Below are 26,884 nucleotides of genomic sequence, written 5' to 3'. Positions count from 1 at the left end.
TTTCCTACCAGCCTGGATGGCAGAGGCTGACCACTTGGCTGGCCTGTATGCACAGCCCCACATGGCTGCCGGCCAGGAGGCCTATCGGAAGGCTGTTGGTATCCGGGAAGCCCTGTGGGAGAGCTTCCTGATGAAGGAGGAGTGAAGTCTCCCTGGCATGGCCTTATTCCACCCTCACATCCTTCCACTTCCCCCTCCCTAATCCCCCTTCCTGATGTCAAATAAAAACATGTGTTGCCAAAAACAAACTCTCTTTACTGAACATTACTGGAGTGGGGGGGGGGGGGGGGCGGGATGAGAGTGGGAGAGGGGAGGGGGAAACCTGAGAGGAGGGAACTGGAAGGGAGAGGCAAAGGGAGGAAGGGGAAGAAGCTCAGGGTTGAGGGTCTTGCCAGCCCACCTGTCTCCCAGCACTGCGGGTGCGGGGGCCTCAGCATCCCCGGGGAGGGAGCAGGTATGAAGGGTTGTGCGGATGAGGAGAAGGAGGAGAAAGAAGTGGGAGTGGAAGCAGGAGTGAGAGGAGGAGCAATAGTTGGGGCGGCCACAGGGGCTGGAGAGGCAGCAAGGCACCAATTTCTGCACCAGAGTCTGCAGGTGGTCGCGGATACTACAGCCCTGATCAAGTAGCTCCCGCAAGCTCTCCCATCGCAGCTGCAGGTCTTCCTACACCCAGTGCTCCTGGCTGTGGACCTGCCTTCTCAGTAATCCCAGGTGCTGCTGGTGGTATCCCTCCTGGTTCCATGTGCGCTTGCTGGCCCGGGTGCAGGAGGATGTCCTGGGCGGCGTGGTGTGCCCTGCACTTGCAGCTGGTGCGGCTGTGGTGAAACAAGAGAAATGGTCAGTTATCCCTGGGGACAAAGTGGGTGAAGCCCAGCCCCCCTCTGCAAGGCGAGGACGGCAGGTCTCCGCACCATCACGTCCTGCTATCCCCAGGAGTGTGAGCTGGCCCAGGACTGCACCCCAGCCCCTATGCTGTATATAGTGTGGGTGTGGGGGGAGGGGGCAGAGAGGAGATGTGGCCTGCCTCTGCATAGAGGGGACTTCTGGAGGTAGGGCATAGTGCAGTGTCCCTCTCCGGGATCAGGAGCATTTCATGTGCCTTCATACATACATGCAAAACTCTGTTGACAAAAGGCATTATTCCTCGTAGAATGAGGTTTACCGCCATCGACAAAACTGCTGAGTTCTGTTGATGTTATGTCTTTTGTGGACAAAACCCTGTAGTCTAGACACACCCTAAGTGTGTGGGCAAGACCCAACAGCCAGAAATATGAGAGAATTCTCTATAGTAACTCAGAGCCCTCCCTATCTAGTGTCCCATAACAGGCCATGCTTCCCCCAGATTCTGTCCCTTCTCCAAGGTGTTCATGTTTTCAACCTATTTGTGGGCTTTGGTCACCTACTCTCCATCAAACCTTTGTGGAGGCAGGAAAAGGGAATAAGGGAATTTGTGTGTAGCCATCTTGGTCTTGTTAACAAGAGAGCAAGAGTCAGGATAAGTCTGTGGCCTGACAACGCGAGATCTGTAATTAGATGCTGCCTTCGCCTCTCGCCTCCATACGGAGATAAGGATAGAATGCTGACTCTGGCAGGGACCTTGAGATAAGGAGCATCTGGATGGAACTAAATAACTGTTAACCATTGGTGTTTGTAATGGGAAGGAGACTAATTGTTATTGTTATTATATTTAATAGACAATATATAAACTGCTTCATAATTGCTTGTATTTGAAGATCTGCCTCAGAAGGGGGGGCTTCCCCCCTGTCCGAACCAGTTTTTCCCTTGCTGCAGCTCTTAATAAAACTGTCTCTGGCTACTTGTTGCTTAAACACAATGCAGAGTGAAGGCTTGTTTTCTTCCACACCTTGTTTCTAACCCTCCACAGTAGCAGAGAGGTAGCCATATCTAGACTACGCTAGACTTTCGAAAGCGGCACTTTTGAAAGTGAAAGTAATTAAGATGTGGTTTTGTTGGCAAACCCTCCCATTTGTTGACAAGCCACTTCTCCTTAAAATATGAGGTTTACGCAGCTTGTCAACAAATGGGAGGGTTTGCCGACAAAACCATGTCTTCATTACTTTCATTTTCAAAAGTGCCGCTTTCAAAAGTGAGCTCAAAAGAAGATACTGCAGAATTTGCATATCCTCTTTTGAAAGTCTTGCGTAGTCTAGACACGCCCTTTGTTTCTAACCCTCCACAGTAGCAGAGGTAGCCATGTTAGTCTGATCTTGGTAAAACAAAAAAAGCAGTCATGTAGCACTTTAAAGACTAACAAGATGGTTTAATAGGTGATGAGCTTTTGTTGGGCAGACCCACTTCTCCAGGGCAGCAAATCCAGCCATGATGGGGTCCAGGTCTCCCAGGCGGATGACTCTGCCCAGCAGGATGGTGTTTATGGCCTTACCACCTGCAGAAGGAGACAAACAAAGACATGAAACAGAGAATCAGAGGGGGTGTCTGAGCCCCATTAGAGGTCCCCAACCCCCCCCCCCCAAACACCCAAGGAGCCAACCTCTATGAGCCCACACCCCTTGCAGGGTGGTGTGAAGGCGGGGCTGCACAACACCCTGGGAATGAGTCTCCCCCCCCCCCCAACATCTGCAGCCTACTCTCTGCATCCCAAACCTCCCTTCCCCTAGGGTCACCCTTTCCAGTATTCCCCTCCACCCCCCAGGACTGCAGTCCAAGAGTGCCTTACCTCCATGAGGAGGGCATCGATGGTTGATTTTTCACACACCAAACTGGTCACCCACGGACCAGTAACTGTCAGGCATTATGAGCTTCCTGAAGGCAATGGCTACATGCTTCTCCAGGGGGATGGCGGGTTGCATCTGGGTGTGCAGCCATTGGAGGGCAGGGGTGAGCCAGGCACAAGGCTCCAAGAATGTCTCCTTCCTCATTCAGGGTATGTCTACACTACCCCGCTAGTTCGAACTAGCGGGGTAATGTAGGCATACCGCAATTGCAAATGAAGCCCGGGATTTGAATTTCCCGGGCTTCATTTGCATAAGCGGGGCGCCGCCATTTTTAAATCCCCGCTCGTTCGAACCCCGTGCAGCGGGGCACGAACTAGGTAGTTCACGGAGCACGAACTACTCCTCATTCCACGAGGAGTAACGGTAGTTCAAACTAGGAAGCCTAGTTCGAACTACCTAGTTCATGCCCCATGTAGCCACGCTGCACGGGGTTCAAACGAGCGGGGATTTAAAAATGGCGGAGCCCCGCTTATGCAAATGAAGCCCGGGAAATTCAAATCCCGGGCTTCATTTGCAATTGCGGTATGCCTACATTACCCCACTAGTTCAAACTAGTGGGGTAGTGTAGACATACCCTCAGAAGTTGTGGAGCCACTGCTGGTCGTCCCACTTCTCAGTCACTGGCTGGTCCCACTGTGGCATGCAGTTGCAAGGGCATTGCTCCCAAACACAGGCAAAGGTTCTCAAAGCTGAGCTGGGAGTTGAGCTCATGCAGGATCATGAAGGTAGCCTGCAGAAACGCAGCATTGCATCGCATGGGCAGAGGCAGCTGCGGCTCCATGCCAGGGAGTGCTGTGGTGTCCAAAGGCAGAGCAACCGTAGCACTTAGTGCAAATGCTTTGCTGTCCTTCAGGCTGCATCTATACTGCAGTCTTCTTCCGCAAAAACTTATGTAAATGAAGCACAGAGTAGAATATCTCCGCACTTCATTTGCATAATTAATTAGCAGCCTTTTTTGCACAAGATGCTTTTGCACAAGAAGTAGCTGTGTAGACGGCTCCTTTTTGCGCAAAAACCTCCTCTTGCACAAGAGCCATTCTTCCTCATTTTTTCAGGAAGAATGGCTCTTGCGCAAGAGGGGTTTTTTGCACAAAAATGGCTGCTAAATAATTATGCAAATGAAGCACGGTGATATTCTACTCCGTACTTCATTTGCATAAGCATTTGTGGAAGAAGACTGTAGTATAGACATTAAAAACCAACAAATGGTCCAGTAGCACTTTATAGGCTAACAAAGCATGTAGGTGGTATCATGAGCTTTCGTGGGCACAGCCCACTTCTTCAGACATAGCCATAGAGAGGTAGGCAAGCAAGCAGAAGAACCTGAGAAATGGCTGTCCTGGGGGGTCCCTTTAAGCACACATCTCAGGTAGACTCAGGCAGCAACTCCAGGAAGCAACTGCTGACCTAATCTCTTGTTTGAACTGGTTCCAGGTGGCCTCAAATGCGAGATAGCATCCAATCAGTGTGGACACTCTATTTCAAAATAGCAAATTGCTATTTTGTTGCGCTTTTGGCGTGTGGACACTCTATTTCAAAATAAACTTTTCTGGAAGATATCTTATTCTGGAAAAGCTTATTCTGAAAGAAGCTTGCAGTATAAATGTATCCTAAGCTGGCAACATGATAATGATAACAAAACATGTTTCAGTGTCTGAAAAAATTGTTTGGTCTGAATTACTATAGAAGCATATAATAAATAAATAAAGAGCTAATAAATTATACATTGTGTTTTGAAAATATAGCCTAATACCTCTGTAGAAAGGAAAACTTTTCTGACAAAGCCAAAATCCACAGCAAGAGAGCAAAGTAGTTACAATATTTGTTCATTGTGATCTCATCCAAAAAGCTGTATTTGATGTTTCTACTGAGAAATAATATTTTATCTAGCGGATCTCAGTATATCAAGAGCTAATTCTTGGTGTTTTGTCTAAATAGTTACTACCTTTGGAATTAATTCGTAAGCCTATATCTTACACACTTCGTTCTCCATTCTTCTTCATACTGGGTGGTACTTTATACCTATTGATTCCAATGAAACTCTATCTGGAGCAAGATACGATATGAGTATGAGGTGGGGGAGTGAGAATAGGGAGCTAAAGGGGCTAAGGAACAAGGGAAGCAAAGAGAATTGCTCTGATGGAGATTAGAGGAAGAGCATTTTGAGGGAGAATATAGTTTTTTTAAAACATATCTAAAAGTGAGAGAATTGAATGAAGGGGAAAGAGGAGGATGGAGTTGGAGAAAAACTAATACATGAGAAAACACACCAAGTCAGACAATTCTAGGAAAGAAAAAAAGTGCTGTAAGAGAACAGGAAAGAGAAGGAAGAATATGATAACTTGGAATATTTTTAGAAACAATTTCTTCAGAAGAAAAAATCATGTCCCAATATTTTATTATATAAGCCAAAATAGTTTTTAAAATGAGAAGAGGCAAAGTAGGTAAAGAGAGCTAACCGTTGTAGTCTGTTTCAGTGAAAAAAACAAGGTGTGCTTTAGCACCTTAAAAACTAAAAAATTATTTGGGCATAAGTTTCCATAGGCTGGAGTAGGGATGTTAAATATTGGTTAATTGAATAGTCAAGTAACCTCATAGATTCTTATCGGTTAGTTGACTATTTTATAGCCACTGGGGGCGGAGCCGGAAGCCAGTGTGCTCCAGCCTCACTCTTAAGAGCCCCCTGATACTCCATGCTGCTGCCTCTGTATCACAGGCAGCAGCACAGGATGCCAGGCAGAAGCTGGTGTGTGAGGGGAGACAGTTTAGAAACCAGCTCCCCTCACAGACTGGCTGTCTATTGGCCTGTGCTGCTGTCTCTGATAAAGAGGCAGTAGCACAGGGTGGCAGCAGCTCCTGCTTAGTGGAGGTATGAGATGCCTGCTCCTAATACACTTTAAATACAGAGCTACAGCATGGTAGGTCCCAGACCTGGCATGAGCCAGGACTTAGTGGGGCTGCCTGCCTGCCAGGTTCCTAAAATACTTTAAATGCAGAGCCACAGCAGGGGTAGGTCCTGGACATGATGCAAGCCAGGGCTGATCCGGGCTGCTGGCCAGCCTACTAAAAAATGTACTGGTGGGGAGGGGTGGAAATGCATGTAGTCTGTAGCACTAACTTATAAGCTTTTGCTTATCAGTTAATCAGTTAATCGATTACACTGTTACATCCCTAGCCTGGAGCATCTGATGCATATGTCAAAGTGAGGTTCAGCCCCAGAAAGCTTATCACCAAACAAATGTTAGAACATACGTAAATTTTGATACATTAGCAGCAATACTGGGGTTAATTCCCAGAGGGTATGTCTACACATCAAAGCTAATTTGAAAAAACAGCCGTTATTTCGAATTAACTTGACTAGTGTCTACACAGCCAAACTGCTATTTCGAAATAAATTCGAAACAGTGGAGCATTTATTTTGAATTTGGTAAACCTCATTCTACAAGGAATAATGCCAAATTCGAAATAAGTGTTGTGTAGACACTTCCTTCAAAATAGGGGGCCTCCAGCCTTCCCAGGGTGCCCTGGTGGCCACTCCAGCCTCAAACAAGAACTCTCCTCTCCCTTCCCTCCCTCCCCGGAGCCCTTAAAGGGGTTGACTCTGGCGACATTGCCTGTGCTAGCTCCAAGCCTGCCGGCCCAGAGCCAGCAGTCACTGTCCCCAGTGTCCATGATCTCCGCACTAGATGGAGGAACACGGACATCTATGGCAGGATAGCTGCCAGCCTGGCCACCAAAGGCCACATGGAACCCAGGAGCAGGTTCGCATGAAAATCAGGTTGGTCCGGCAAGACCCCCATCCCTGAGCCCTGAGCTTCCCCTCCCCCTTCTTCTCCTTGCTTCCCTCTTCCACCTTCCTCCTCCCAGGTTCCCTCCTCCCTTCTCCCACCCTGTTTCCTCCCCCTCCCACCTCCTTTCTCCAGTCTCACCAGTTTCATCCCCCCCCTCAGTTTTGTTAAATAAAGAGAGTTTGTGTTCATGAAAACGTGTATTTTATTTGACATCAGGAAGGGGGGCTGAGAGGGTAAGTGGAACGATGTGGAGGAGGAATGAAGTACAAGCCCCCAGTGGGGCAGACCAGGGAGGCTCTTAGTGCTCCTCAGAGTGAAAGATCTCCTGCACGGCCTCCTGGATACTGACAGCCCCGCGATGGACCTCCTGGATGGCACCTGCAGAAAGTGCAGCCAGACTCGCATCAATGTGTTCAAAAGAAGCACCAGAGAGCCTAGGGGCAGCTCCCGCCTCATGTTGCAGAGTGTTGTGGTGTCCTGAGTGAGGGCAATCAGAGAACGCAGAGACACAAATGCTTTGCTGTCCCTCATCGAGGTAGGCAAGCAAGCAGGAAAACCTGAGAACCGGAAAAGCTGAGAACTGGCTGCCCAGAGTGGGGGTGCCTATAAGCACAAGCCTCAGATAGCCTCAGGCAGCAGCAAAACAAATAAACTCCTGACTTGATGCCCTACTGGACCTGGTTCCGGCCGGCCTTCAATGCAATTCAGTGTCCACTCAGTGTGGCTGCGCTATTTCGAAATAGACAAACACTATTTTGAAATGCATTTTGTGTGTAGACGTGTTATTTCTAAATAAGCTATTTCAAATTAACTATTTCAAAATAAGATATTTCAAAATAACACTGTAGTGTAGACATACTCAGACACAGTATATTTGTCTGCTCATGCAGTCACTATTACTTTGATTTTAGCTTTAAAATACATTGCCACAAGAAAAAATAAATGGAAGTCATGAACTTCATTTACTCTAACTGAATGGTGGACCCAAATGTGAGGCTTTTTGGAACTTGAAAAAATTACTTGAAGTACAAAATAGACACAAGCGATTTACTGTTTCAAAGAGAAAAGGAGTTTTATTTCTTCATGCAAGAACTGCTCATTCAAAAAGAGAGATGCTGTGACATGAACTGATAAAAGCATTTTGTGAAAGAAATCAAATATATATTTTAGTGTCATGATTACTTCTTCCAGTTTGTGCAGAAGATGAAGTATATTTTTTCAGGGAATTTACAGTACAGGTACAGTAAAATACAGGCAGTCCCCGGGTTACGTACAAGATAGGGACTGTAGGTTTGTTCTTAAGTTGAATTTGTATGTAAGTCGGAACTGGTACATATTGTAGGGGAAACTCTAGCCAAACATTTTTTTTAGTTTTGGATAGCATAGGGAAAGGTTAACTCCCCTCTAATGTTTGTTTTGCTGTCTGTTCCCCTGTTCAGAAGATTTCACATCTATTTCTGTCCCTGTGGCAAACTCAGGACTAAAGGAGTAACTCATCAAATACCAAACAGCTCTGCACCATGCTTTGAGCTAATAGCTTTATTTCCACACACCACCCAGGGTTCTAGGAGCAGGGTCCTTTTTTTGCTAACACAATGAGGCCAGCACTTTGTTTGTTTTGGTGGAGTCTTTGTTTGCCCAGGGAGCCCAGCATGTATAGGGGGAGGAGGGGCGGAGAGGCTGCTTTTGTCTGCTGTTTGGCAGCCTGTTGCTCAGGGGAGGGGGCAGCCTGTTGCTGGCAGGGGGGGAGGGGGGAGGCGTGCAGGATGCGAGGCCGCGGGGGGGGGCAGCGGGCGTGGGGAGGCACTTTTCCTCTGCCCGGCAGCTCTGCGGGATCCCTGTCCCTGTGGCCAGCTGCTGCAGGCAGAGGCCAGTTGGAGCCGGCCGAAGAGGAGGAGGAGGTGGATTCTAGGACCCAGGTGAGCGAGCCCCGGGGACGCTGCTGCGCTCCGGGAGCCCGGCATGTATAGAGGGGAGGAGGGGCAGAGAGGCTGCTTTTGTCTGTTCGGCAGCCTGTTGCTCAGGGGAGGGGGCAGCCTGTTGCTGGCAGGGGAGGCACTTTTCCTCTGCCCGGCAGCTCTGCGGGACCCCAGTCGGAGCCGGCCCGAGGAGGAGGAGGATCCTAGGACCCAGGTGAGCGAGCCCCGGGAATGCTGCTGCGCATGTGCGGGAGTTGCCTCACCCCGTTCGTATCTAGGGATCCAACGTAAGTCGGATCCATGTTAAGTCGGGGACTGCCTGTATAGGTAATTGGGTATCTGTTACGGGGTTATTCAATTAAGCATTTGTCTTCCATTTACCAAAAGTGTTTTTGCAAGGAAATAATGCATTTACTGAATTATATAATGTGTGGAATTTAATTTTTATTATCACTTCTCCAAGGTAAAGAAATATGGATCAAAGAAAAATAGCAATTCTAGAATTTTTACTTCATACATTAAGGTTGCAGGATTCTAATCAGAACTGATAATTCAGTGCAATGAAAGCTAAAATGGTAAATGTATGAACTGTGTTGCAAAACTCATAACTCTGGTATCATTTAGCAGTTTAAAATGTCTGTTTTTGTCATTTAAAAAAATCAAATAAACCCAGGTTTTTTGAATATTTCACTAACATTTGTAAGTGGCACAGATTCAAATGAATGTATGCTTGTTAATATATAGTGTGGCAGGGCATTGCCCCACACTGGCCCTTTGAGGGGCTGAGAGCTGGAGTGAGGGAAGCCCAGCTGAGGCAGATAAGGAGGGCCCAGCTGAGGGATACTTCAAAGTGGCAGTGCTACTTGAAGCCTGCGGCCAGACCTCAGGCTACACACGGCACTGCCACTTTGAAATGCCACGTGTAGCCTGGGGCCATCTGGGGTAGCCCCAGGCTGCACAGCAGCATTTCAAAGCGGCAGCACCATGTGGAGCCCGGGATCAGCTGTGGACTCCCATGTTGACCCTGGGCTACTTGCGGCACTGCCACTTTGAAACACTGCGAGGAGCTTGGCGCTGGGCTCACTGCTGTGTTACAAAGTGGCAGCGTCACGTGAGCCTGAGATCAGACCCGGAGTTCCACACGGCTCCTACACCTCATAGACTCATAGACTTTAAGGTCAGAAGGGACCATTATAATCATCTAGTCTGACCCTCTGCACAGTGCAGGCCACAGAATCTCATCCACCCACTCCTGGAATAATCCTCTCACCTATATCTCAGATATTGAAGCCTTCAAATAGTTTAAAGACCCCAAGATGCAGAGAATCCTCCAGCTGTGATCTGTACCCCATTCTACAGAGAAAGGCGAAAAACCTCCAGGGCCTCTGCCAATCTACCCTAGAGGAAAATTCCTTCCCGACACCAAATATGGCGATCAGCTAAACCCTGAGCATGTGGGCAAGACTCACCAGCCAGACACCCAGACACTCTATAGTAACTCCTATCATCCCTCCATTGACCTATTTCCCACTGATAATGAAAGGTCAATTAGTTACCAAGATCATGTTATCTCATCAAACCATCCTCTTCATAAACCCATCTAGCTTAATCTTGAAGCCAGATAGGTGTTTTGCCCCCACTACTTCCCTTGGAAGGCTGTTCCAGAACTTCACTCCTCTAATGGTTAGAAACCTTCATCTAATTTCAATTCTAAACTTCCTACTAGCCAGCTTATATCCATTTGTTCTTGTGTCCACATTGGTATTAAGCTTAAATAATTCCTCTCCCTCCCTGGTATTTATCCTTCTTATATATTTAAAAACAGCAATCATGTCTCCCCTCAGCCTTCTTTTGGTTAAGGTAAACAAACCAAGCTCCTCGAGTCTCCTTTCATAAGACAGGTTTTCCATTCCTCGGATCATCCTATTGGCCCTTCTTTGTACTTGTTCCAGTTTGAATTCATCCTTCTTAAACATGGGAGACCAGAACTACACACAGTATTCCAAATGAGGTCTCACCAATGTCGTGTATAATGGCACTAACACCTCCTTATCCCTATTGGAAATACCTCGACTAATGCATCCCAAGACCATATTAGCCTTTTTCATGGCCATGTCACAATAGTGGCTCATAGCCATCCTATAATCAACCAGGACTCCGAGGTCCTTCTCCTCTTCCGTTACTTCCAACTGATGTGTCCCCAGCTTATAACTAAAATTACTTTTATTAATCCCTAAATGCATAACCTTACACTTTTCACTATTAAATTTCATCCTATTGCTATCACTCCAATTTACAAGGTCATCCAGATATTCCTGTAAGATATCCCAATCCTTTTCTGAATTGGCAATACCTCCCAACTTTATGTCATCTGCAAATTTTATCAGGACATTCCCACTTTTGGTGCCAAGGTCAGTAATAAAAAGACTAAATAAAATTGGCCCCAAAACTGATCCCTGAGGAACTCCACTAGTAACCTTCCTCCAACCTGACAGTTCACCTTTCAGTATGACCCGCTGTAGTCTCCATTTTAACCAGTTGCTTATCCACCTCTCAATTTTCATATTGATCCCCATCTTTTCCAATTTAACCAATAATTCCCCATGTGGTACTGTATCAAATGCCTTACTAAAGTCGTGGTAGATTAGATCCACTGCATTTCCTTTATCTAAAAAATCTGTTACTTTCTTAAAAAAGAAGATCAGGTTGGTTTGGCACGATCTACTTTTTGGAAAACCGTGGTGTAATTTGTCCCAATTGCCATTAGCCTCAATGTCCCTAACTACTTTCTCCTTCAAAATTTTTTCCAACATCTTGCATACTACAGATGTCAAACTAACAGGCCTATAGTTACCCGGGTCGCTTTTTTTCCCTTTCTTAAAAATAGGAATTATAATAGCAATTCTCCAGTCAAATGGTACAACCCATGAGTTTAGAGAATTATTAAAATTTTTTGCAAATGGACTTGCAATTTCATGTGCCAGTTCCTTTAATATTCTTGCATGAAGATTATCTAGGCCCCCCGATTACTCCCATTAAGCTGTTCAAGTTTGGCTTTTACCTCGGATATGGTAATATCTACCTCCATATCCTTATTCCCATTTGTTATGTTACCCTTATCCCTAAGCTCTTCATTAGCCTCATTAAAGACTGAAGAAAAGTATTTGTTTAGATATTGGGTCATGCCTAGATTATCCTTAACCTTCACTCCATCCTCAGTAATTAGCTGACCTATTTCTTCTTTTTTTGTTTTTTTCCTATTTATATGGCTATAAAACCTTTTACTTTTGGTTTTAATTCCCTTTGCAAGGTCCAACTCTACATGACTTTTAGCCTTTTTCACTTTGTCCCTACGGGTATGTCTACACTACCCTCCTAGTTCGAACTAGGAGGGTAATGTAGGCATACCGCACTTGCAAATGAAGCCCGGGATTTGAATTTCACGAGGAGTAACGGTAGTTTGAACTAGGAAGCCTAGTTCGAACTACCTAGTTCGTGCCCCGTGTAGCTGCGCTGCACGGGGTCCGAACCAGCGGGGTTTTAAAAATGGCGGCTCCCGGCTTATGCAAATGAAGCCCAGGAAATTCAAATCCCGGGCTTCATTTGCAAGTGCGGTATGCCTACATTACTCCGCTAGTTCGAACTAGTGGGGTAGTGTAGACATACCCTACATGCTCTAACCTCAATAAGAGGTCCCTCCCATCTTCAACTCCTTATATGCTTTCTGCTTTTTCTTAATCACCTCTCTGAGGGTATGTCTACACTACAAAGTTAGTTCGAACTAGCGGACGTTAGTTCGAACTAACTTTCCTAGGCGCTACACTAGCGCTCCGTTAGTTCGAACTTAATTTGAACTAACGGAGCGCTTAGTTCGAACTAGGTAAACCTCATTTTACGAGGATTAAGCCTAGTTCGAACTAGCTAGTTCGAATTAAGGGCTGTGTAGACCCTTAATTCGAACTAGTGGGAGGCTAAGGCTTCCCAGGTTTCCCTGGTGGTCACTCTGGCCAACACCAGGGAAACTCTATTGCCCCTGTCCCAGCCCCAGAGCCCTTAAAGGGCCACGGGCTGGCTACACAGTTTGTGCCAGTTGCAAGGCTGCAAGCACCCGTGCCAGCAGACCCTGCACCTGCCACACCATGAGCCAGCCACCCGACGACACCCAGCCCTCCACTGCTCCCCAGGACCAGCCTGGCGGCTCTCAGGAGCCAGCCCGGGGGCGCAAAAGGCGGGCGCCCGCTTGGTCAAGTGCGGAGATCGTGGACCTCATCGAGGTTTGGGGGGAAGCCTCCAATGTCCACGATCTCCGCACTAGCCACAGGAAAGCGGCCGTCTATGGCCGCATGGATGCCAGCCTGGCTGCCAGGGGCCACCAGCGCAGCCGGGAGCAGGTCCGGTGCAAAATTAAGGACTTGCGGCAGTCCTACTCCCGGGCCTGCCAGCCAGGGGCCGACCCGGAGGCCTGCCCCCACTTCCACGCCCTGGAACGCCTCCTGGGGGCTCATGCCGTCCCTGCCCCCCGGGACGTGATTGACCCTGGGGCAGAGGGCCCGCTCCTGGAGACGGAGGAGGAGGAGGAGGGCTCTGAGAGCCAGGAGCCTGCCGCCAGCCTGCCCAGGACCCGGGACCCCCCAGGCACCCCACAGAGCCGCTCGCCTGTGTCGTCTGAGGCCGGGGAGGCATCCACCTGCGAGTAACATCGTGTTCCCCTAATGTGTACGGGGGCCTGGGGCGAGAGGGAGCCCCGGGACCGTGCGCCTGGCCTTGCCCACCAAGGAGCAGCAGCTGGGGATCCTGCAGGGGCCCTGGCCTTGCAGAGGGGAGCTGGGTTTCACACACCTGGGCCCCTGGGGTAATTGACCGCTGGTCTTGTTGCACCACAGCTGCAGCACCTGGGCCTGCAGGGCGCACCACACCGCCTGCAGCAGCTGCCCGTGCCCGGGCAAGCAGGAGAGCCAAGAACGAGGAGGAGTACCAAAGGCGGCACTTCCGGTTCATGGACCACGAGCTCTGCACCCAGGACCACTGGGTCCAGGAGGACCTGAGGCTGCGCCGGAGGAGTTTGGAGGCCCTGGAGGAGCAGGGCCGTGCCCTGCGAGGCCACCTCCAGAGCCTGCTCGACCGCTTCCCATTTCCTCCACCCCCTTCTCTCCCTGCTCCTCCTGCTCCCCCTACTTCCCCTCCTGCTCCCGCTCCTGCTTCCGCTCCTGCTTCTGCTCCTGCTTCCTCCACACCCCCTGTCCCTCCTGCCCCCCCCTCCACAACCATTTCCCACCGACGCCCCCGGACCCGTAGTGTGGCGAGACGGGAGAGGCAGCCGGACTCCCACCCCTGAGCTTTCCTTTCCCTACCTCCCTTCCCTCCCCTTCCAACTCCCTCGTCCCAGGTTTCCCCCTCCCCTCTCCCACCCTTATTCCTCCCTTCCACCACCCAGTTATGTGAAATAAACAGACATTTTTGTTTCAAAAACAGGTGTCTTTATTTTACAGTCGGTAGGGAGGAGAATGGGGAAGGGGGGTAGGGTGGAAGAAGGCCCCAGTGGGGCATGCAGGGAGAGGTCAGTCCTCCTCCTCCACCCGAAAGCTCTCCCGCAGGGCTTCCCGGATCCGGACGGCCCCCCGCTGGGCTTCCCGGATGGCGGCGGTGCGGGGCTAACCGTAGTGTCCAGCCATGTGGTCAGCCTCAGCCATCCAGGCTGGCAGGAAAGCCTCCCCCTTTTGCTCACACAAATTGTGGAGCACACAACATGCTGCCACCACGGGAGGGATGTTGTGCTCGGCCAGGTCCAGACGGGTGAGGAGCGAAGGCCCCCGAAGACCCCCTCCACCACGATGCGGGCCCTGGTCAGCCTGGCATTGAAGGCCTGGCGGGAGGGATTGAGGTGCCCCGTGTAGGGCTTCATGAGCCAGGGCTGCAGTGGGTAGGCGGCATCCCCCACCAGGCACACGGGCATGTCCACGGCCCCGACCCTGATGTGGCGGCTGGGGAAGAAGGTCCCGGCCTGCAGCCGCTGGCACACGGAGGAGTTTCAGTACACCCGGGCGTCGTGTGCTTTGCCGGACCAGCCCACATTAATGTCCGTGAACTGTCCCAGGTGGTCACACACGGCCTGCAGGATCACGGAGAAGTAACCCTTTCTGTTGACGTACCGGGACGCCTGGTGTTCCGGGGCACGGATGGGGAAGTGCGTCCCGTCGATGGCCCCACCACAGTTGGGGAAGCCGAGGGCGCCGAAGCCCCGGATGACGGCGTCCGGGTCGGCGAGGCGGACCACCCTGCGGAGCAGCACCCGGTTGATGGCCTTGACCACCTGTGGAGAGAGACACAGCAAAGCGCCAATCAGTGGGGTGCCCGGGTGGCTGGGAGCATTCATGCCCTGGCAGTGCTCCGCGCCCCACTCCCGGAAGCAACCCCCCTGGCGGCGTGTAGTACGGCCGGGACAGCCCGACCCCTCCAGTGCGGGGCGCTTTCGCCTCCTCCCGCCCCCCCTTTGTCCCTGGGGTGGCCCATCCCCTCCTCGCAGCCCTCCTCCCCCCCGGCTCGGTGGCCGACGAGTGCCGTACCTGCATGAGCACCGCTCAGACGGTGGATCTTCCCATGCCGAACTGGTTCCCGACGGATCGGTAGCTGTCCGGCGTGGAGAGCTTCCAGAGGGCGATGGCCACCCGCTTCTGGAGGGGGATGGCGGGCCTCATGCGAGTGTCCCTTCTGCGCAGGGCAGGGGCGAGCCACTCGCAGAGCTCCAGGAAGGTGTCCCTCCTCATCCTGAAGTTCTGGGTCCACTGTCGGTCCTCCCAGCACTCCAGGACGATGCGGTCCCACCAGTCGGTGCTGGTGTCCAGACGCCAGACACGGCGGGGCACGCCGGTGCCGGGACGCCGCCGCGGCTCCTCCACAGCCCCCAAGGCGGCCAGGCAGAGAGGCAGGGGGCTGACGTTCACCAGGTGGTGCCAGGCAGCCGCGAGCCATTGCTGGCAGGCTTACAGCAGCAAGTCCAGAAAGTGCACCAGAAGGTGCAGGGCGAGCTGTGGCTCCATGTTGCCACCTGCGGCGGCGTCCCCGAAGGGAAGCACCGACACAGACGGGCACAGAGACCAACGCTTTGCTGTCCCTCGGCGAGGTTGGCAAGCAAGCAGGAAAAGCTGAGAACCGGCTGTCCAGGGGGGGTCCCTTTAAGCTCGAGCCTCAGATAGCCTCAGACAGCAGCCACACAAAGCAACTACTGACCTGATGCCCTGCCAGAACCGGTTTCAGCTGCCCTTAAATGCCCCCCTGCGTCCAATCAGTGTGGACGCGCTAGTTCGAATTAGCAAAACGCTAATTCAAACTAGTTTTTAGTTCTAGATGCGTTAGTTCGAATTAGCTTAGTTCGAATTAGTTCGAATTAGCGCTGTAGTGTAGACGTACCCTGAGGGTATGTCTACACTACCCCACTAGTTCGAACTAGCGGGGGTAATGTAGTCATCCGCAATTGCAAATGAAGCCCGGGATTTGAATTTCCCGGGCTTCATTTGCATGAAGCCGGCCGGCGCCATTTTTAAATGCCGGCTAGTTCGAACCCCGTTGCGCACGGCTACACGCGGCACGGAGTAGCTAGTTCGGATTAGGCTTCCTAATCTGAACTAGCTGTACTCCTCATTCCACGAGGACTGAGGAGTACAGCTAGTTCAGATTAGGAAGCCTAATCCGAATTAGCTACTCCGTGCCGCGTGTAGCCGCGCGGCACGGGGTTCGAACTAGCCGGCTTTTAAAAATGGCGCCGGCCGGCTTCATGCAAATGAAGCCCGGGAAATTCAAATCCCGGGCTTCATTTGCAATTGCGGATGACTATATTACCCCCGCTAATTCGAACTAGCGGGATAGTGTAGACATACCCTAAGATGTTTGCTCATCCAGCTTGGTCTAAAACACCTGCCTATACATTTTTTCCCCTTTCTTGGGATACAGGCTTCTGATAGCTTCTGCAACTTTAAATTAAAATAATCCCAGGCTTCCTCCACCTTTAGATCCATGAATTCTTTAGTCCAATCAACTTCCCTAATTAATTTCCTTAATTTATTAAAGTTAGCCCTTGTGAAATAAAAAACCCTAGTCTCAGATTTATTTTTGTTTATCCTTCCGTTTAATTTGAACTGAATTAGCTCATGATCGCTCGAGCCGAGGTTTTCCCCTACAACCATTTCATCTATGAGGTCCTCACTACTCACCAAAACCAAATCTAAAATGGCTTCCCCCCCTTTTTGGTTCAGCAACTACTTGATGAAGGAATTCATCAGCTATCACATCTAGGAAAAGCTGAGCCCTATTATTATTACTAGCACTTGTTCTCCAGTCTATATCTGGAAAGTTGAAGTCTCCCATTATTACATAATTTCCATGAGTATTTACTTTATTAAAAACATTAAAGAGGTCTCTATCCATATCCAGATTAGATCCCAGTGGTCTATAACACACCCCAAGTACTATCTCAGGGGATTTTTGGCCAGACAGACTGTCTTCTCCATTCCATTTTTATTTCTTTACAACCTACCTCATCTTTGATATACAATGCGACTCCACCATCTTTACCCTTATTTTTGTCATTCTTAAACAACACATACCCTTCAATACCTGTACTCCGGTCACGCCTAGTATTCCACCATATTTGTGTTATTCCTATAACATCTGGTTTCTCTTCCTGGACCAATAGCTCTAGTTCCTCCATTTTGTTACCTAGGCTCCTCGCATTGCTGTACAAACATCTTAATTTTTGCTGTTTGGCCTCACTCACATTCTTTACCTAATTTGGCATGGACGTTGTACCTCCAAAATGACCTGTTAAACTAATATCCACTCTACCCTTCCTCATGTCCATTCTCCTACCCGCAGCTATTTCCTTTCTTACTTCATTTTCCTCCCTCTCAATGCTAAAATCCGGTGTAGAGATTACCTGGACATCTTCCAACCATCTCCCCCAAAATCTTAGTTTAAAATTCTCTTAATCAGTTGTGCCAGCCGCCATCCTAGAAGTCTATTTCCCTCCCAACTTAGATGAAGTTTCCACACTTATCTAGTCTTTAATACATTGATATAAAATATTTGGAACTTTTTATCACAGATATTCTTCAGAGCTAGATATATGTAGATTTGTTTAAAATGTTAATCTGAAGGTCAAAATTGTATATTTTATTTTATTAATATTATACATTTCCACCATCAAATATAGTAGTCCAGTTAAATCTTCCTGACATTTTAAAATGTTAACCAGTGTTCTTTACTGTCTAGTGTAATGGATACAGTTGCCAAGAAATACCAATAGATTTTATTTTTACTTACTTTACTTTATGAATAATAGTATTTTACTGAAAATGTACAATATTTAAGACTGTTAAGTGAAGAGACTGCTTAGTAGTAAAATGTACAAACTAGAAGACTTTACGCAGTACTAAGGATTAAAATTTTGCCAGTGGAAGACCAAATAACTGAAGAAAAGGGGATCCCTGAAAATATATAAATAGCAGGGGAAATAATTTTATAATAGGTGGGCTGGTGAGGGATCAGATAAGCCTTATAAATGACTGGATTGAAGTGAAAAGTGCCCTTTAAGTGCTTAGTGGAGGAAGTGGAGGGAAAGAAAAAACACCATGGCTGTGTCTACAGTGGGCCACTTATTCCGGAAAATCAGCCGCTTTTCCGGAATAAGCTGTGAGCTGTCTACACTGGCCCTTGAATTTCCGGAAAAGCAACGATGCTCTACTGTACAAAATCAGCTGCTATTCCGGAAAAACTATTCTGCTCCTGCTCAGACATAAGTCCTTATTCCGGAACACTGTTCTGGAAAAGGGCCAGTGTAGACAGCTCAGTAGTCTTTTCCGGAAAAAAGCCCCGATCACGAAAATGGCGATCGGGGCTCTTTTCCGGAAAAGCGCATCTACATTGGCCACAGACACTTTTCCGGAAAAAGGGCTTTTCCGGAAAAGCAGCCTGCCAATGTAGACGCTCCTTTTCTGGAAAAACTGAAAACAGAATAGTATTCCGTTTTAAGCATTTCCGGAAATTCATGCCAGTGTAGACACAGCCCATAGTTCTAGATGTAGCCCTGGGAGGGCAGAGAAATTGCTTTTTCCTTTTGGTGTGTAATCTGCGTTTTACATCAGAAGAAAAAATAAATGTGCCTGGAAAAATCCAAATTATGTAAGGGAAAATTGAGGCAGCTGCTAGCCTAAAGTCAAACAAGGCACATGACAATGCTACATGGCTGCATATTTGAGACAGGTATTGATGTCTCATTCTGTAAAAATGTAGTGACATCTGTATGTCCCTCCCTTGCACAGGCCTGCTGGTGTGGGGGGCGGGGGCGGGGGCGGGGGCGTGGTGTGTGTGTGCGTGTGTGTGTTCGTGAGGACAGAGGGAATCCTGGGGGGGGGGGTCAAGGGAGCACACACTCACCCCTGCCTTATGTGATGTGTTCCCCTGTGTTTCTCAGCACCCTTCTGCAGGTCGTCCACGCCATCAACAATGTCCTGCTCCCGAGAATGATCCGCCTGCGCGACGTGGATGCTACGCTGGCCGGCTTCGCTGCCCTCGGGTTCCCCAACTGTGGGGGAGCCCTGAATGCAACCCACATCCCCATCAGGGCCCCGGAGCATTGAGCAGCCCATTTCACAAATAGGAAGGGTGGCCTCGTGGACCACCGGGGCCGCTTCCTGGACGTCTGTGCGGGCTGGTCCAGCAGGGCACACGATGCCTGCAGCCTCCGCAACTCCGGACTGTTTCGCAGGCTGGAGGTAGGCACCTACTTCCCCCGGTGGGAGTTGACTGTTGGGGATGTGCCTATGGCCATCTGCATCATTGGGGACACGGCCTACCCCCTACTGCCCTGGCTAATGCGGCCCTACATGGGGCGGCAGGACCAGAACCGGGCCCGGTTCAACAACCACCTCAACCGCGCCTTGAATCAAGTGGAGTGCACCTTTGGTCGCATAAAAGCCTGGTTCCGTTGTTTGCTCACCCGCCTCGAGATGGGTGAGCAGAATGCAACGGAGATACTGGCCGCATGCTGCGTGCTCCACAACATTGTGGAGCGGAGTAGGGAGGCGTTCCTCCCGGCATGGATGGCAGCTGAGGCACAGACTTATGAACAGCCCCACACAGCTGCCATCCGCCAGGCGCACCAGGATGGGGTGCGCATCCAAGAGGCCCTGACGGGCATGTTCGCACAGGCCCCATAGTAGGCTCACCTCGGTCTCCCCATACAACTCCCTCCCATCCCCTACCCTTCCCCCTCCGCTCCTCTTACCTCCCAACAAACAATAACACAGTTTGGTTAGAAACAGAAAAACTTGTATCTTTTTATTTACAAAGGGGAGAGGGGGAGGAGACCTTGAACTGGGAGGGGGAGGAGCTACTGCTCAGAGGGGTGGCCACTGCGACTGCTCCTGCAGGGGCGGACCTGGACATGGGGGGCAGGCTGCATTGGGGCAGGCTGCACGGGGAGGTGGGCAGGAGGGGCAGGAGCAGGGGCAGGAGGGGCCATTGCAGGAGGGGCAGGGACAGGAGCAGGAGGGGCCATTGCAGGAGGGGGAGGGGCAATTCTAGGGGAGGGATGGCGGGGGCGTGGGGCAAGGCCATGCCATAATGGATGGCATGGCCAATGTGGGCGGTGAGGGTGGCGATGGAGTCGGCCATTCTCTCACACTGGGCCTGGAAGGCGGCCCAGGCCTCCTGGCGCCACTGCAGGTTCGCTTCCATGTGCCAAGTGATGGCAGCCTTGACGCGCTCAACGGCCTGCACATGGCACCGAAGGAGCTGGTCCTGGTGGCGGACCCGCTGACTTGGTGGTTGGGCAGCTGAGGGTGCTGGGCTGACTGGCCCAGAATGGCATGGAGCTGGTTTTAGTGGGGGCAGGTGTCTGCTCCTGCCCCCTGGCCCTTGCTGGCCCACACGTAGCCCAGGTGCAGCTCCTTGACTTTAGCCCAGACTTGCTAGAGGGTCCAGGCTGGATGTCCCTGCTGGGCGAGCGCCTGGGCCATGCAGGCGAAGATGTCCGCATTCCGGCACCAGGAGCGGGTGTTATGGAGGGCCTCCTCCTCCTGCCAGAGGTCGAGCAGGTTGTCCAGCTCCACCGACAACCAGGATGGGGGCCTTCATTTGTGGCTCCTGGGGGCCTCCTGCGCTGGGGGTACAGGTTGCTGATCCCCACCTGGAGCTGCCATCCTGCTGCGGGGTGGCTGCTGAGGACGGCAGGGGCCACTTGGCAGACCTCAGCCCAGAGGTCCAAGAAAGGGTCCTGCCTGGAGACCTCAGTAGCCCTGCATCTGCTTTAAGAGGGATCAGATTACCAGGAAGTCCAGGAAGCTGATCCTGGATACGGAGTCTGAGAGTACCCATAGGACTTTTTTCCATTTAGCCTGCTTTTGCGCAAAACATCTTAGCTGCCTGTCTACACTGGCCCTCTTGTGCAAAAACATTTCCGGAAAAGGGGTTTTACCCGAACGGGAATGTCAAAAGCATTTGCACAAGAAGCACTGATTTCGGACAGTAGAACGTCAGCGCTTTTGCACAAAATCAAGCAGCCAGTGTAGACAGCTGGCAAGTTTTTGCGCAAAAGCAAATGCTTTTGCGGAAAAACTTGCCAGTCTAGATGCAGCCTAGGGCTGTGTCTACACTGGCAAGTTATTCTGGAAAATCAGCCGCTTTTCCGGAAAAACTTGCCAGCTGTCTACACTGTCTGCTTGAATTTCCAGAAAAGCAATGACAATCTAATGTAAAATCATCAGTGCTTTTCTGGAAAAACTATGCTGCTCCCATTCAGGCAAAAGTCTTTTTCTGGAAAACTGTTCCGGAAAAGGGTCAGTATAGACAGCACAGTAGTGTTTTCCACAAAAAAGCCCCGATCGCGAAAATGACGATCGGGGCTTTTTTGCAGAAAAGCGCGTCTAGATTGGCCATGGACGCTTTTTCGGAAAAGCATCCTGCCAATCTAGATGTACTTTTCCAGAAAATCATGCCAGTTTAGACGTAGCCTGTTGGCCTCCGTTCTGTGGAATACTTCACCAGCCTCACCAAATAAAATACACAAATTAAACCAAAGGAAGTTAAGGCAAATGTTGGAACATTTGTGCCTCAAGAGAGTATATGACATAAACTTTATAAAGGAGCTAAAATGCAATATTCTTGATTAAAAAAATCTATAATACAAAGGAAACTACACAATTAGATTAAAAGAAACCGAGACTCTTGTGCTCTTCTGGTGTGGAAAGTATAAGATAAGGCACCAATTAGCCACCAAGATTTGACACAAGTCATTACTTTAGTATCTACCATCAGCCTTTGGAGAAATTTAAAAATCTCCTACAACTGCAGAACAACAACAAAAAAATTGAACATTGTTACTCACTCGGTTTATTTGATCAAACTACAGCTGATATTGTAAAATACATGAATTTATGGAAAGAAATATAACCAAACTTACCTTAATGGAAGCAACATTATAACAAATGAACAACAACGATAACAAAGGAAATCAAATGTGCCATATACAGTAATCAATAGGTTTGCTTTTTTTGAGGAATGGGAAATATTAAGGCAGCATGGCCTGTCCGTGTGAATGAATAATGTTATTGTTCTTACGTTCCTTGCCACCCATGTTCTATCTAGGGCCAGCCTCAAGCTAACAGTAATGTGACCAAGCAGAGGAGTAAGACCCACACCCATATGAGTGGCTGTATTTGGATTCTGCCTCAAACAGTGATTTTGGTTGTGAAGGAATGTGCTGTAACCCAAACATGTGCGTTAGGAGGAACAGGGATTAGTTAGAGCCTTCACTCTACTCCCAACACTTTGCACAGTGGAGCTCAGCAGTGGAATCAGGGAAATAAATACACACGATTACTTACCCTATGAGCAAAGGAATCCAAGCCAGGTTTACTGTCAAACGAAGTACAGTAATAGTTGTCAGCGAATTCTACTGAACCACTAAGTGCATGTACCCCCGACAATGGACTCAATTTAGTCAACAGTGGGATTCTCCATTGCCTCTTTGGCTAAACAAAGAGTTTAGTCAAGGTACCCCAACATTTATAGACTGAGAGAAACAATCTGTGATCCATAGCTAATGTATCATCTTATGCATTTCACGACATGTTTGTTACCTCCTCTTGTACTTTCCACAAAGCATTCCTATTCACCATCTGTTGTTGTGCTTTTGCTACTGATGTTTCAGACAAAATATCACTATTCATCACTTTTGTCAAACTATCGTGTGTTAGGATGGGGGTGTCTTGTACTGTCATGGAGGAATGTATTTACATGTTCCATGTGTTTGAGTAGTTCTAGAGTAGAGGTCACGTCCCAGACATTGACTAGCAGGCAAAAATCTGCTTTTGACAGAGCCTGCCTGTTACTCATAGTATAACTCTTACTAACTTTGGTTCAGGCCAAAGACTTTCACCAGGCCCAAGTTTTGGGCTCTTTCTTTCTCCTACACTGAGGCTGTGTCTACACTGGCATGAATTTCCGGAAATGCTTAAAACGGAATACTATTCCGTTTTCAGTTTTTCCGGAAAAGGAGCGTCTACATTGGCAGGCTGCTTTTCCGGAAAAGCCCTTTCTCCAGAAAACCGTCTGTGGCTTTTTTCTGGAAAAGACTACAGGGCTGTCTACACTGGCCCTTTTCCGGAACAGTGTTCCGGAATAAGGACTTATGCCCGAACGGGAGCAGAATAGTTTTTCCGGAATAGCGGCTGATTTTGTACAGTAGAGCATTGTTGCTTTTCCGGAAATTCAAGGGCCAGTGTAGACAGCTCGCAGCTTATTCCGGAAAAGCGGCTGATTTTCCGGAATAAGTGGCCCAGTGTAGACACAGCCTGAGTATTTAATTATATTTCCCCTCCTTCTGGATATAGATAATGCAGAAAGCTAAGAAAACCAATTAGATATTACAAGTCTCTCTGTGATTTATCCAGAAAATACAGTTTCAGAATTACGTTATGTAATCCTAGACCTGGAAAATGCATGTTTTATGAAACCATGATCTGACTTCAAGACACTTGGAGTATCTCACCATTTCTTTAATCTTTGCACTTTACTTGAAGCTTACAGAGTTTTGAATACACTTGCTGCTGATCCTCCCACTCTAAGGCTGCGTCCAGATTGGCATGATTTTCCGGAAATGCTTTTAACAGAAAAGTTTTCCGTTAAAAGCATTTTCGGAACAGAGCGTCTAGATTTGCACGGACGTTTTTCTGCAAAAGCACTTTTTGCGGAAAAGTGTCCATGCCAATCTAGATGCACTTTTCCGCAAAAAAGCCCCAATCGCCATTTTCTCAGTCGGGACTTTTTTGCGGAAAACAAATCTGAGCTGTCTACACTGGCCCTTTTGCGCAAAAGCTTTGCGCAAAAGGGACTTTTGTCTGAACGGGAGCAGAATAGTATTTCCACAAGAAGCACTGATTTCTTACAGTAGGAAGTCAGTGCTTTTGAGGAAATTCAAGTGGCCAGTGTAGACAGCTGGCAAGTTTTTCCGGAAAAGTGGCTGATTTTCCGGAAAAACTGGCCAGTCTAGACACAGCCTAAGGGTATGTCTACACAGCAAAGTTATTTCAAAATAATAGCCATTATTTCTAAATAACTTTACCAGCGTCTAAACAGCCAAACCGCTATTTCGAAATTAAATTAAATTAAATTAAAATAGCAGAGGGCTTATTTCAAAATTGGTAAACCTCATTCCACAAAGAATAGCACCAATTTCGAAACTGCTATTTTGAAATAAGCACTGTGTAGTAGCTTACTTCAAAATAGGGGGCCTCCAGACCTTCCCAGGATGCCCTGGTCGCCACTCTGGGCACAACCAAGAAAACTCCTCTGTCTCCCCACTCTCCCTGGAGCTCTTAAAGGGTAGACTCTGGCCTATGTCAGCTCCAAGCCTGCCAGGCCAGAGCCAGTAGTCGCTACACCTGATCCATAGACAGCAGAAAAAACAATAGATCTTCTCTAAATGCTGCAGTTCAAGTTTGATCTAAGAAGAAGATGGGTAGGAGTGAAACTCACAGAAAAATCCAAACCTTAAATAAAGATATCTTCCTTGCTTTCTTTTTATAGATGTTACTTTTCAAACTTTTTGTATTCATTTAGTTTTCTCATTGAAAAGTGTACAGGAATATACATAAGCTACATTCCTGAGGTGGTATACATTCCTACATTATAGTCACAATGACCCATGTCCACTGATATAAAAAAGGCAGTGTCCAGGGCTCCTAGCCACTGCCGCTGCCAGGCCAGAGTCCTGAACTACTTTGAATCGCTGCAGGAGTGACACACGAGGTGCTTCGCACAGCTCTGAGAGCTGGGGAGAAATGCAGCATTCTGGCCATCTCCACCACACCTTGTTCCCAGGCCAGCAGTGGCTATCAGCCCCCCTGATCTGATTAGAATTTACTTTGATGCATGTAACACAGTATGCATGTCATAGTATCCACCCGCTTGTGAGCACTCCCTCTGCGGTCAAGGGATGCCATGCAAGGTCTTTGCCTGGTCCTCTTCAAGGCCCTGAGGCTAGCGTCTGACTAGCCCTGTTGGTGGTGCTATTGGTTCTTTGTATTAGGCTTGTGGCCAGTCTTCGGCCACTGGATCTGGGCCTTACCCAGATCTAAGTTCAGCTCACACTGGGATCTATCCACAGTGCTGCTGATCTCCCAGTCAGTATACAGATCTGGCTGGTTGGAGCTCCTAAAAGGAAGGGCCAGGCCCTAGCCCTGCAGGTTCTTTTATACCCATCTGCTGGGTCCTGATTGGCTGCCACAGAGACAGCCACTCAATTAGAATCATAGAATCATAGAACTGGAAGAGACCTCAGAAGGTCATCAAGTCCAGCCTCCTGCTCTAGGCAGGACCAATTCCAACTAAATCAACCCGGCCAGGGCTTTGTCAAGCTGAGACTTAAACACCTCTAGGGATGGAGACTCCACTACTTCCCTAGGTAACCCATTCCAGTGCTTCACCACTCTCCTAGTGAAATAGTTTTTCCTAATATCCAACCTGGACCTCTCCCACCACAACTTGAGACCATTGCTCCTTGTTCTACCATCTGTCACTACTGAGAACAGCCTCTTTCCATCCTCTTTGGAACCTCCCTTCAGGAAGTTGAAGGCTGCTATCAAATCCCCCCTCACTCTTCTCTTCTGCAGACTAAACAGACCCAAGTCCCTCAGCCTATCCTCATAAGTCATATGCTCCAGCCCACTAATCATTTTGGTTGCCCTCCACTGGACCCTCTCCAATGCGTCCACATCCTTTTTTAGTGGGGGGCCCAGAACTGGACACAATACTCCAGATGTGGCCTCACCAAAGCCAAATAAAGGGGAATAATGACATCTCTGGATCTGCTGGCAATGCTCCTCTTAATGCAACCTACTATGCCATTAGCCTTCCTGGCTACAAGGGCACACTGTTGACTCATATCCAGCTTCTCATTCACTGTAACCCCCAGGTCCTTTTCTGCAGAACTACTACTTATCCGGTTGGTCCCCAGCTTGTAACTATGCTTGGGATTCTTCCATCCCAAGTGCAGGACTCTACACTTGTCCTTGTTGAACCTCATCAGATTTCTTGTGGCCCAATCCTCCAATTTGTCTAAGTCATTCTGGACCCTATCTCTGCCCTAAAGCGTATCTACCTCTCCCCCCAGCTTAGTGTCATCCGCAAACTTGCTGAGGGTGCAATCCATCCCCTCATCCAGATCATTAATAAAGTTATTGAACAAAACCGGTCCTAGAACCGAACCTTGGGGCACTCCACTAGAAACCGACCACCATCCTGACATCGAGCCACTGATCACTACCCGCTGGGCCCGGCCTTCTAGCCATCTTTCTATCCATCTTACTGTCCATTTATCCAATCCACATTCCCTTAACTTGCTGGTAAGAATATTGTGGGAGACCGTATCAAAAGCCTTGCTAAAGTCAAGGTATATAACATCCACTGACTTCCCCATGTCCACCGAGCCAGTTACCTCATCATAGAAGCTAATCAGATTGGTCAGGCATGTCTTGCCCTTCGTGAATCCATGTTTTTGATTCCTAATCACTTTCCTCTCATCCAAGTGCCTCAAAATGGATTCCTTAAGGATCCCTTCCATGATTTTTCCAGGAACCGAGGTAAGACTGACTGGCCTATAGTTCCCTGGATCATCCTTCTTCCCTTTTTTGAAGATGGGCACTACATTTGCCTTTTTCCAATCATCCGGGATTTCTCCTGATCTCCACGACTTTTCAAAGATAATAGCCAAAGGCTCCACAATGACATTTGCCAACTCCCTCAGTACCCTCGGATGTACTAAGTCCGGACCCATGGATTTATGTACGTTTAGCTTTTCTAAATAGTTCCTAACCTGTTCTTTACCCAACAAGGGCTGTCCATCTTCATCCCATCTTGCGTCACT

General features: G+C 48.9%; 1 long non-coding RNA gene across 1 annotated transcript in view; it reads right to left on the bottom strand.

Moving 5' to 3' along the window:
• Positions 1-237: 237 nt before the first annotated feature.
• The window catches only part of LOC142827206 (uncharacterized), a 70,257-nt gene continuing 43,610 nt past the window's right edge, over positions 238-26,884 (bottom strand). The window contains exons 2-3 of the long non-coding RNA XR_012901757.2: positions 2,274-2,407; positions 238-815 (exon numbers count right to left, since the gene is read on the bottom strand). This is a non-coding gene — a long non-coding RNA (uncharacterized LOC142827206). The remainder of the gene's footprint in view (positions 816-2,273; positions 2,408-26,884) is intronic.

Source organism: Pelodiscus sinensis, chromosome 2 (genome assembly GCF_052426305.1).
Source record: "Pelodiscus sinensis isolate ZL-2025 chromosome 2, ASM5242630v1, whole genome shotgun sequence".
Lineage (NCBI taxonomy): Eukaryota > Metazoa > Chordata > Testudines > Trionychidae > Pelodiscus > Pelodiscus sinensis.
This window is presented reverse-complemented; position numbering and strand designations above follow the sequence as displayed.